Here is a 9,362-nt window from a genome sequence, read left to right on the forward strand (position 1 = left end):
ATAGACATGAAGGTATATGTCCATCACTTACTACAGTTTGCGTGTGACATGGCTAATATACAGTTAAACCAGCTGTACAGTTTGTATTCACTGTCATTTGGGAACCACCCAGCTTCACTTGGTACCAGTTTCTAGGTACCAATTGGTTCCCTACATAATTGGACTCAACCACTAAGTGACACTTTATTTTTCATTTTATTTATTTTTTTAATCTTCATCCAAGGATATTTTTTCCATTGCTTTTCAGAGAGAGTGGAAGAGAGAGAGAGGCACATCAATTGGTTGCCTACCGCACATGCCCTGTTTGGGCCCAGCCTGCAACTGAGGTACAATCGAACCTGGGACCCTTCAGTCCACAGGCTGACACTCTAACCACGACGCCAAACCAGCTAGAGTTCAACCACTAGTGACTTTTTAGATGCCAAACACCTCAATAGTCCAGACAACCAGAAATCTGAAACTTACCACATTGTACCAGAAAGGGAGATTCCTATCTCCACTTGTGGACCTTACATGGGTGCTAGTCTTTGTAATTAGATTTCACAGTAACAGAGCTTTAGGAAGAAATCGGAAACAGATGGCATATATTTAGAGGTTTTCTCACCTTTACAGACCTTACAAGACTGACATCTACTTAAGCTCAACCCTGAGCTCTTTTTTTGTTTTTAATATATCTTTATTGATCTCAGAGAGAGGAAGGGAGAGAGAGAAATAGAAACATCAATGATGAGAGTGGCATCATAGATCAGCCGCCTCCTGCACGCTCCCGACTGGAGATCAAGCTCACAACCCGGGCATGTGCCCTGACCAGGAATTGAACAGTGATCTCCTGGATCCCAGGTCAATGCTCAACCGCTGAGCCACAATCAGCTGGGCAACCCTGAGCTCTTTTGCTTTAAATTTAGCTCTTATAGTAGCTTCTCTACTATAAATTCAGTAACTGGCACTAAACCAATCTTGGTGCATGACACCATCACTCAAGGTCCCACTGGGCATTTATTTCCCTCCAAAGTTATGGTCTGAAAACTAGCTTCCAGTTCCTTTCATAACCTTGTTTGGCTCCAAAGAGGGTGTTCCTCGTTAATGGGAGTTGGGGAAACACAGAACATTTCTTGGTCTTGTCTGGGAAAGGCAGGCAGACTATACAAACCTGGGCAATTTGGCAACAGCCTGTGCATTTTATTACTGTCCTCAGAAAACTAACACTCCCATACACCTGGAGTGATCCCAGTTGTTTGTTGCTAGGCACAGGTTGCCCTCACTCTGAGCACTTATTCTTTTTCTTTTTTTTTTTAATTTATTGATTGGGGGGCAGAGAGAGAGAGAAACATTGATTTGTTGTTCCAATTATTTATGCATTCATTGGTTGATTCTTGTATGTACCCTGATAGGGGATCGAACCTGCAACCTTGGCATACTGGAATGACGCTGTAAGCAACTGAACTACCTGGCCAGGGCCACTTATTCTTTCTTGAAGTGGGCACTAAGTATTTTGGCTTAACAATAGGCTGCAATTTCAGGCTGGGCTGCTTTTCAGGCTGGGCTGCTTTTCAGGCTGGGAAACTTCCTATGTTGAATGATAATGGTGAAACTCTTGGCAAAGTGCTAGACTTAATTCCATTGTAATTATTGTGCAATTTTTTTTTTTTTAATAAATCTTTCTTGTTTTCAGAGAGAGGAAGGGAGAGGGAGAGAGACAGAAATATCAATGATGAGAGAGCCATTGATCAGCTGCCTCCTGCACACCCCGCACTGGAAATCGAGCCTAAAACCAGGGCATGTGCCCTGACCAGGAATCAAACCCCAATCTCCTGGATCATAGGTCAATTCTCACCCGCTGAGCGACTCCAGCCAGGCTGTGCAATTCTTTATTTAATATATGTGTCTATTGTAAATATCAGAGTAGGAACTATATCTTTGTTGTTCACTGTGCCTGGTACATATAGTAGGCACACAATAAAAGTTTGTTGAATTAAAAGACATATATATATATATATATATATATATATAGAGAGAGAGAGAGAGAGAGAGAGAGAGAGAGAGAGAGAGAGAGTTTATATTGATAGTTCAATTCAAACTTTAACATTATAGTTTTTTTCTTATCTTTTTAACTTGGAATCTTGGTTCCTAATAACATTTACTTGTTTTACTTGTTTTAATATATAAAAATATACTTACTTTGTAATATTTTATAATTACAAAAGTACAAGACCAGCAATATTACTAATAATAAACTTATTGAATGCAGTTCAAAATATCTTTGCAGTTTTGTCCTTAGAGTTTATGTTGAAAATGTTATAGCAGCCCGGCTGGTGTGGCTCATCCATGCCCCAAGAGGTCACTGGTTTGATTCCAGGTCAGGGCACATGCCCGGATTTCAGGCTCGATCTCCACTAGGGGACATGCAGGAGGCAGCTGATGGATGTTTCTCTCTCTCTCCCTCCTCTCTCTCTAAAATACATGAAAACATATATTAAAAAATGTTACAGTATTCTATGTCCCAAAGTTACTTTTAAGTAATTATTTTCTTGGTGTGATTATATTCAGTTCCATTCATTTGTTTCTGTTTGTGTTCAATGTTAGGGTTTGTTTTTTCTTATTTGACTTAATTTTATTTTTTAAATATGTAAATCATGACTCAGAAATCAAAACTATAAAAAAGGATACTCAGAGAATTCTTGCTCCCACCCCTATTCCCTACACCAATTCTATCCATCCTCTGTAAGTTACCATTTCCATTTTCAAAAATTTGTTTATTCTTCCTGCTTTTTCACAAAGATAAGTATAAATACATATGTATAAGTATGTGTGTATATAGGTGTGGATATACCCTAATTTATTCAACCAGTCTTCTATTGATGAATTCTTGAATTTGTCTTCAAGCTTTTCATATTACAAATAATTTCACAGTGCAGAGCATCGAGCATTTTGCATTTGTGGAAGTATATCTTCAGCTAGTTTCCTTGAAGAATCACTGCATCAAAGGGTAAATGCACACAAAATTTTGTTAAATATTGCCAAATTTTCCCTCCGGAGGGGTTTTGCCATTCCCACCATCAATGCGTAACAACACCTGTTTCTCCCCAGGCTTACCAACACTGTGTTGTCAAGCTTTGGGACTTCTGCTGTTCAAGAACCAGGAAGGGAATGGGATTTTACCCTCCTTGGCAAACAAGTTAGATGGGCACAGTTTTGTGGATGCTGCCAAAAGATACTAGACTTTTAGATGAGATAAGAGAATCTACTCTTTATTGTCCTGGTGAGGAAATAAATCTTCTGTCCCAGAGGGAGGCCATTTCTGTCCTCCCAGTCTCTGCTATATAAACATCCTTGAAAAGATGTTACAAGGTGTGTGGAAACACCATGGAGATTTTCTGTCAATCATATAAGTGAAGAATAGTATCTCAATATATTTCAATGTGAATTTCTTTTATAACAAATGATGCCGAGACATCAAAATTACAACTAAACTACAGAACTACCATCATTCAGAACCACCTGAAATCTAGCTAAATGGAAGTCCTACAACTAGGGAATTAAAAAAGAAGCCACATTGAGACTGGCAGGAGAGGTGGACACTCAGAATGAGCTGGTCCCACACCCACATATGTATAGGGGATAAAAATGAGAGGGGTATCTCAGCTGTGGAGGCCCCCCCAGAGGAGCGAGGGGTACCAGCCCCACATCGGGCTGCCCCAGCCCAGGGTCCCAGTGCCATGAAGAGAAGTCCCCTAACATCTGGCTGTAAAAACCAGCAGGGATTGAGGCTGAGGGAGACTGAGGCTGGAGGAGTCCCAGGCAGCTCCTCCTAAAGAACTAACTCCCTTTGAGCTCCACCGCTGGGGCAGCAGCTCAAAAGGCACCAGGGACATACAGGGAGGAACTGAATTGTCTGGCATCAGGGCAAGAGCTTGGGGGCAGCTTTCTCCCAGATAGAAGTGCTGGCAGAAGCCATTGTTCCTTTGATGAGCCCTCCCCCACAAAGGAGGAAGGGGGCACTGTATCTGAGACTCCATCAACCTGGCTCACACTGTTTGTAGAAATTGGAACCCTTATGCACTGTTGGTTATGTAGACTAGATCCTGGGCAGGTCCTCCTCATGGAAATTGCTATAGCTGTGTGTCCTCTGTGCTGCTCCATTCCCCTTCAACCTCCCATCTGCCCAGTGCCCCCACCCCCAAGTTGTTTAAGATTTGTATTAAGCATGCTCTCCAGAGATATTCATGCTACCAGAAAAGTAAGCAAACTAAATTACTTATCCTTTATAATGGTTATTTAAAATAGGATCTACACACACACAATTTCAAAACAGCTGAAAATAGGAGAATAATAGCTATACTCCAACCCATATAGTAAGTCATATACCCCAAAAGGCCTAGAACACCAGAGGTGAGTAACTAGTTTAAGAGTCCTAAATATCCTGTGTATTTGGAGCTCAATTAAAACTTATTGTAATTTACTTACTAGAATAATCACACTGACCCTTCCCTCAAAACCATTAAAAGGAAAGGATGGGAAAAACTGAGAAACACCATCCAATTCAAGTCCTGCAGCACCCTCACATATATTCATTCTGTGTTTTAAACAAGTTTCTCCTACCCTACCTCTTCAATTGGCTCTCCTTTCTCTTCATCTCCTGCTTGTCTTCTATGAAGCAGCAACAAATTTCAGCTTCCAAAGACAGTTTTCCCAATGAAATCTAACTACTACATTTAACAAGCAACATTCAAGAGGTGCAATTAGGATGCAATTTTATTTGTGTTCACTGTGTTCTCTTAATTTTTCCCCCAGAAATAACCCTTAAACATATGAAAAGATACCCTCACTCATAAGATAAAAATTAAAATTACATTGAGATGTCATTTCTTACCTACCAAATTGGCAAAATTCCAAAAGTTTAAAACACATTGTTATTGAAACGTTGGGAAAATAGGCACTTTTCTCATACATCACTCATGGGATTTATAAAAGTACAACATCTACGGAGGGTCTTTTAGCAATATTTATCAAAACTATAAGTGTATTTACCCTCAACCCAGCAATTCCACATTTGTAAATGAGTCCCACTGATATACCTGTGTATGTAACCTATACATGTACAAATTTACACATACACATGATTTTTCATTACATCACTGTTTATAACAGTTAAGACTCGATAAAACCCAAGTAGTCAGCAATAGTGAGCAGGCTGAATGAACCCTGGTATAGCCATACTACAGAATATTATGTAGCTATGAAGAGAATGAGGAAGATTTCTATGTACTGATATATAGAAAGATCTCCAGGATATGATGTCAAGTTACACACACACACAAACACACAAAGGGACTTAACAGAAGATATCCAGGAATCCATCCCTCTACCTAAATAATTGCTGAACCAGCAGAAACCATATGAAATTATGAAATAACTATTTTGGAACTCAGGAGTTCAGTCAAATACTTTGAACATCAGGGCAGAGCTTGACAAAGAGGTCTACAAATTTTGATGAATTTTAACTTTTGCATAGTGGCTACCATCCCTTAGCCCCACAGCAGGTAGCCACATTCCAGGGAAAATCTTCATGACATTAGATTTGGCAATGGTTTCTTGGATATGATACCAAAATCACAGGCAACAACAAAGAATAGATAAATAGGATTTCATCAAAATTAAACCTTTGTACATCCAAGTACACTATTAAGAAACAGGGTGCAGGGTACCAATAGGAGAAAAAAATGGGGACATCTGTAATACATCAACAATAAAGATAAATTTTTTAAAAACAGAAAGTGAAGCCCGGCCGAATGTGGCTCAGCAGTTGAGCATCAACCTTTGATCCAGGTAATCGAGGTTCGATTCCCAGTCAGGGTACATGCCCAGGTTGTGGGCTCGATCCCCAGTCGGGCTTGCAGGAGGCAGCCAATCAATGACGACTCTCTCATCATTGATGTTTCTATATCTCTCTCTCCCCCTCTCTTCCTCTCTCTGAAATCAATAAAGATATATTTAATTAATTAATTAATTATTTTTTAAAAGTGAAAAGATAATCCACAGAATGGGAGAAAATGTTTGCAAATCATATATGTGATAAGGGGTTAATTATCTAGAATACGTATATGTAAAGAACTCCTGCAACTCAACAATGCAGAACAACCAACCCAATTCAAAAATGAACTAAGAGAGAGATCCAAGATGGCAGCAGAATGAGTGGAAGCTACACTGACACTCTCCCAGGACCAAACTGGAATTACAACAAAAATAAAGGAAAACCACTCTGAATAATCAACTGGAACTGAAGACGAGCTGGAGAGCACCCTCACAGAGACTGGTACAAAGTGCAGAGGCATGAGAGGTCTGGCTGGGCTCCCACAGGCAGCAGCTGAAGGTCCCCAGGGATGTTTCAGCTATGGGGGGTTCCCACTGAGGACTCTGGGGTCTAGGCCCCAAGCTGGGCTTTCTAGCCCAGAGCACCAGAACTGAGAAAGGTACCCACATAACACCTGGCTGTGAAAAGCAGCAGGGTTTCCATCTGCCTGGGAGAGACTGCTGGAAATGCAGGGACCCTCTAAGAGTCAACACACAAAGTTTCCTGTGTGGACACTCACCTTGGGCTCCAGTAGAGGGAAGGCAAAGTGGACTAGAGCAGTGTGAGGAAAATCCAGGGGGGCTTGCTGGGGGAATAGATCTCACAGGGCACCCATCAGGACCCCAGTGCTGAGTGATTCCACCATACTGCAAAGGACATCTTTCTCAGGCAGACATTTACCTTCCAAGCAGTTTTTGCCTGGGGGAAAAGCATTTGCTCCACCCTACTGAGAAACCTGTGGCCCCTCCCCCTGGAGTTTCTACAGCTTGAGGCTCATTAAGAGACTGAATAACAGCCTCTGGGTGCTTTGAGTCTTTCCCTGATACGCTTCTGGACCGAGGGCTTGGAAAAGCAGGCCTTGGTGCACATCTTGTCCAAATACACCCAGCCCCAGTAAAGGAAACCAGAACCTGTGGAGTGTAGGAAACTTCAAACAGGATACTCAAGGCCAGTCACAAACAGTGTCTGACACTGGCCTGCACCAGAGGCCATCCAAAAGACTGGGAGTCCTACCTAATATATAGAAACAAATCCAAACAGGCAGCCAAAATGGGGAGACAATAAAACAAACCCCAAATGAAAAAACAAAAAAATTATCCAGAAGAAGAGCTAAATGAAATGGAGATAAGCAATCTATCAGATACAGAGTTCAGAATACTGATCATGAATATGCTCAACAGCATGAAAAAAGATATAGAAACTATGAAAGAAATTAAGAATGACACAGTAGAATTAAAAAAAAAAATTGAAAGGAATGAACAGCATATTAAAGGAAACTGAGGATCATATCAGCAAATTAGAAGACAGGGTAGAAAAATCACTCAGAGAACTGAAAAGAAAAAAACAATTAAAAAACAGGCAGACTGCCTGGCAGGCATGGCTCAGCAGTTGAGCATCGACCCACGATCCAGGAGATTGAGGTTCGATTCCCAACCAGGGCACATGCGCAGATTGCAGGCTCAATCCTCAGCAGGGGGCATGCAGGAGGCAGTCCCTCAATGACTCTCACCACTGATGTCTCTATCTATCTCTCCCTCTCCCTTCCTCTCTCTGAAATCAATAAAAATATATATTTTTTTAAAATAACCTAGCTGGGCATGGCTCAGCAGTTGAGCGTCGACCTTGGATCCAGGAGATCGCAGTTTGATTCCCAGTCAGGGCACATGCCCGGGTTGTGGGTTTGATCCGAGTTGGGGGTGTGCAGGAGGCATCCAATCAATGATGACTCTCTCATCACTGATGTTTCTCTCTCTCTTTCTCTCCCTCTCCCTCCCTCTCTCTGAAATTAATAAAGATACATTTAAAAAAAAACACAAAACAGCACAGTTTAAGGGAGCTGTGCGACAACATGAAATGTAACTATATTTGCATCATAGGAGTGCAGCAAGAAATAATGGCAGAAAACTTCCCTAACATGGTGAAGGAAAAAGTCACACAAGTTCAGGAAGCACAGAGTCCCAAGCAAAAAGAATCCAAAGAGGCCCATGCCCAGACACATCATAATTAAAATGCCAGAAATTTAAGACAAAGAGAGAATGTTAAAGGCAGCAAGAGAAAAGCAATCTGTTACCTAAAAAGGAGCTCCCATAAGGCTGTCAGCTGACTTCTCATCAGAAACTCTACAGGCCAGAAAGGAATAACATGAAGTACTCCAGGTAATGCAAAACAAAGATCTGAAACCAAGACTACTCTATCGAGCAAAGCTATCATTCAAAATAGATGGTGCAATAAAGAGCTTTGCAGACAAAGGCTAAAGGAATTTATCACCACCAAACCAGCACTGCAAGAAATGTTAAAGGGACTGCTGTAATAAGTTGAAATAGAATGAGAAACATAGGCATAAAAAAAATAAAATGGCAATAGATAAGTACCTACCAATAATTACCTTAAATATAAATGGATTAAATGTCCCAATCAAAAGACATAGGATAGGTGAAAGGATAAGAAAACAAGACCCAAATACGGTGGTACCTCAGTTTTCAAATGTAATCTGTTCCGGAAGACCATTCGAGTTCTGAAACATTCAAAAACCAAGGGATCAACAGCAGACATCTAGGCCTCAGGATCTTGCACTCAACGGAAACCATGCGGCATGTTCGACTTCCAAGGAGTATTCAAAAACCGAAGCATTTACTCCGGGTTTACAGTGTTCGTAAACCAAAATGTTCGTCAACGGAGATGTTCAAAAGCTGAGGTACCACTGTATATGCTATCTACAAGAGACCCACCTCAGAACAAAATACTCACACATGCTGGAAACAGAAAAAGAAAAAAGAAAACAAAAAAAAAACCCAAAAACTTCTGGAGGGCTTTAAAGGAGAAATCAACAGCAATACAGTCATAGCAGGGGATTTTAACACCCCACTGACTTTACTGGATAGATCTTCCAGACAAAAAAATCAACAAGGAAACAGCGACTCTGAATGACACACTAGATCAGATGGATTTAATTGACATTTATAGAACATTCCACTCCAAAGCTGCAGAATAGGCATTCTCCTCAAGTGCACATGGGACATTCTCAAACACAGACCACATGTTAGGACACAAAACAAGTCTCTACAAATTGAAGAGGACTGAAATCATATCAAGCATCTTCTTGGACATTTATACAATAGAATACTATGCAGCTGTAAAAATTAAGGATCCCTTACCCTCTGAGACAGCATGGTGGGACCTGGAGAGTATTATGCTAAATGACGTAAGCCAGTGAGAGAAAGACAAGTGTCATATGATCTTACTTATGTGGAATCTAATGAACAAAATAAATGGATGAACAAAATAGATACAG

This window comes from Miniopterus natalensis, chromosome 2 (assembly GCF_054644295.1).
Source record: "Miniopterus natalensis isolate mMinNat1 chromosome 2, mMinNat1.hap1, whole genome shotgun sequence".
Taxonomy (NCBI): domain Eukaryota; kingdom Metazoa; phylum Chordata; class Mammalia; order Chiroptera; family Miniopteridae; genus Miniopterus; species Miniopterus natalensis.